We start from the raw sequence: 4,227 nt of genomic DNA on the forward strand, positions 1-4,227 counted from the left end.
GCACCTTTAAATTAGACCCATAACTAATTACTGGGTTTTTTTTTTTTTTTCTGAGAGTGAAACCTATAATTTTTTACCTAGTTTATGTACTGTTATGTTGCATATAATAATTGATGATGTACCTGCGATCAAGGAAAAATAAAATTGTCTTAGGAGAAAATTATGATTGTATACACCCAAATTATGAACACCATGATTACAGGTAGGTATGAAGGAATAATTGCACTTAGCAATGGGTTATTGTCAAGTTAAACCATTTTCCATATTTGAAGAATGTGGTCCTAAAAGAAAGAAACTTGAAGGACTTAAATTTCCATTTTTGATGGTAGGCCACATAGGGTTTGAAGTAGTATATAGCCTTAATGATAGCATTAAACTTTGTTTCAGAACAGATAACATTGCCAAATTCTGCATTTATGGTTCAACAAAAATGGTAGGATCGGAGGAGAGAAACATCCATGTACCTTCGAGTATGAAATGCATTTCTTAAGAATATTTGGAAATCAAAATTGACAATTCATGTAACTTAATCATATATGAATTTGTTCAATTTAAGTGTTAGAAAAAAATAATACATGTATACTAATTAGTTACNATGTAGTATGATTAGAACAAAAATCATACCAAAATTTTAAAATTGTAAAATATATATTGATACATTAAGAATAAATAACCATTTGTACTTATGAAAGATAAAAACATTAATATATGTATTCACATTCACTAAATCAAAATTAAATTTGTATCCACGCAAGATGTTTTTTGTGTGACAAAAATACATTATCTTTAGAAGATTAGAATGTCACGTAAAGTATTTTTGTCACATATAAAATATGTTACGTAAATACAAATTTAATTTTAATCTAATATAAATACATATATAAATATTTTTATCTTTTATAAATATAAATGGTCATTTATTCAATATATTAAATAGGAAAGATCCTCTATAAAGGAAAAGTAATTATCTTATTGAATTTGTGGTCCTGGCTAACTAACCTTGGGTTTTTACATTATTGAACCTAAAAGTATATCATTGTCTATCAACAAAAATTGGGTACAATGATAATATAACTAATCTAGCAGTATTATTCATTAGATGAGAATAAATTAATATTTAAAAGGATTTAATTTTTATGTATGATTGTTATATTGGTGTAAATATTTATTTATATATTATTATATTAATAAAAATAATTAATATTTATTTGAATCACTAATTAATTAAACAAAAAATAGTTTAGATTAGATAATCTATATAATACTATAATATAAAGACATCACTATTAATAAACATCAAAGTTAAACTCTATTCAAAATCTTAAAAGAAGCCGCGCCTATGCTATGTCAAAAAAAATTGAAAGGAATGGCTATATGGAACAAACGATATTATATTGAGTTATATTATGTATTATATTTATATAAAGATTGTTTTTATGTAGATCTCGTTTGATCATTTTATGGATGATCTTTTTAGGTCTTTTTTTATCTTAGCTTTTATTCTTTGTTCATCTTCCATCTCATCTATCCTCTTGATTGGGTGCTCTGTCGATCTTTTTCTCACATGTCTAAACTACTTAAAATACGATTCTACCATCTTTTTCACAATAGATGCTAATCCAACTCTCTCTCTCTCTCTCTCTCTCTCTCTCTTTCTCTCTCTCTCTCTCTATCTCTCTCTCTCTTATATCTTCGTTCCTTATTATATCCAATCGAATATGACCACTTATCTATCTCAACATTTTTATCTCTGTCACACTTAATTTATGTCTATGCTCCTCTTTGGCCGGCCTACACTTTGTACCATAAAACATAGCCGATCTGATAGTAGTACGATAGAATTTATTTTTAAGTTTTAAAGACACTTTTTGTCACATATAAAAATCAGATGCACTCCGCCATTTTGACCAACCTACTTGGATAATATGGTTACATCCTGTTCAATCTTTTCATTATTCTGTATATTGCACTTAAGATACTTAAAATTTTTAACTTTTCTTAGGATGTCTTCTCCAATCTTCACCTCTGTATTATGGTTTTCTCTTCGACAGTCGAACTTACATTTCATATATTCCTTCTTGCTACGACTTATGCGCAGACCATACACTTCTAGAGCTTCTCTTCATAAATTCAACTTCTTATTTAGGTCTTTCATTGACTCTCCCATAAGGACAATATCATCAGCAAAAAGTATGCACCGTGATACAGGCTCTTGGATATGCTCTGTGAGTACTTCCAAGACTAATGTGAATAGATATGGACCTAAGGATGATCTCTGGTGTAATCCTATACCAATAGAAAATTTTTCTGTCACACCACCTTAAATCTTCACACTAATTGTAACCCCATCATATATGTCTTTAATTGCACGAATATATACGTTCCTTACTCTCTTTCTTTCCAAAACTTTCCATAAGCCCTCCCTTGGCACTCGTACGCTTTTTCCAAATCAATAAACACCATATGTAGATCCATTTTATTACTACGATACCTCTCCATCATCCTTCTTAACAGGTAAGCTTCAGTAGTGGATTTGTCTGGCTTAAAACTAAATTGGTTCTCTGTTACTTGTGTCTCTTATCTCAACCTCCGTTCTATCACCCTTTTTCCATAACTTCATGGTATGGCTCATGAGATTGATCTCTCTATAATTTCCACAATTCTATATATCCCCCTTTTTCTTATAGGTACCAAAGTTTCACTTATCTGACATCTTCTCTGATCTTAAAATCTCATTAAAAAGTTTGGTTAACTAACTGATGCCTTTCTCTCCAAGGCTCTTCTAAACTTCAATCTGAATATTATCGGGTCTTACTACCCTATCATTTTTCATCCGCTTTAGAGTCTCTTTTATAACACCCTCACTATCAGAATGTCACACTTCCGACTGTGCCACTCTAATAGCAATAGGTATTACGATGACTTCATATACTTAATAGTAAAATATGAGGTTTTAACTCGAACCGTATTGCGGTTTTCTTTAAAAAAACAGGAATACTTTTTAATTGAAAACAAATAAGCATATACATATATACATAACTTATTACATAAGTAGCTTATACCTTTCATCCAGGTGGTGTTACAGTTCTCAACCCGAAACAAGCAGCAACAGAACTCAACTCTTGCATCTTATTCAGAGTCTCAAACTCTTATTCAAAATAAGTGGATAACACCACTGCATCTTACCCGATAACATATCACAATCAAATTCAATTTTATTTTCAAATCATTCTCAATATCATTTAATTCATTAAAAAACAATATTTTAAAATCAAACCTCATCATCGTTCAAATTCAATCATTATCATTCCTCATTATCATACTCATCATCATCACATCTCCTATTCTATTCATCAATAATTCAAACTCAAAACATAATTCATTCTTTTCCAAATAAATCAAACTCAAAACGTAATCCTTTTCAAACGAAACCTCCAATTTTTATAAAAATTTCGATAGCATCCCCTCTAAAACTTGGACATTGCCACCCTTCAAGGATCCCAACCAAACCATTCCTCAAACCCTTTTAAAATCATTTTCAAAATCAGACCAATTCTATTATTTCAAACCATTTTCAATTCTCAAATATCATTTCTGATAAATCAACAAAATAAATTCCAATGCCGATTCTTTTTTAATATCAAATTAACTCCAAAACCAAAAAACTACTTTTTATGATAATCAATCAAATCAACTTTTCAAATTCATTTTTATCAGCCACCACACACTACTCAAGCAATGCATAATTCAATCCAATAAACAACCCCATCCATAAGACTCACATAATCACAAAAATATGTTTTTCATATCAATATCTATTTATAACAATTCTATAATATAAAATAAATTTAAAGAAAACTCCTACCTCAATCGCAACTTAACTACGCGACAAAACCCGTAAAATTCTGATTTCGCAGCGGCGGCGTCAAATCCGACCATCCACGCAGCAACAACAGCTTATCAAACATAGCATGTAAGAACTGAGGCTCAACCCTGATATATTAATGTTGCATAAAACCAAATAACTTATAACAAAATAATAACAATAAGAGTTTCGAGATAAGAGCGACTTACGGAACTCAGAGGAGGACCAAAGAACAGAGCAGCTTCCTTCTTTCCATCGCCTTCTGCTTCTTCGACGACAACTTCTCCATCGGTGAGCACGAACGATGGTGACACAGCTGGAGGCGCGAATGGCGATGACGACGGCTGGACGCGACCCTCCCT

The sequence above is a fragment of the Arachis duranensis genome, chromosome 7, assembly GCF_000817695.3.
Source record: "Arachis duranensis cultivar V14167 chromosome 7, aradu.V14167.gnm2.J7QH, whole genome shotgun sequence".
Classification (NCBI taxonomy): domain Eukaryota; kingdom Viridiplantae; phylum Streptophyta; class Magnoliopsida; order Fabales; family Fabaceae; genus Arachis; species Arachis duranensis.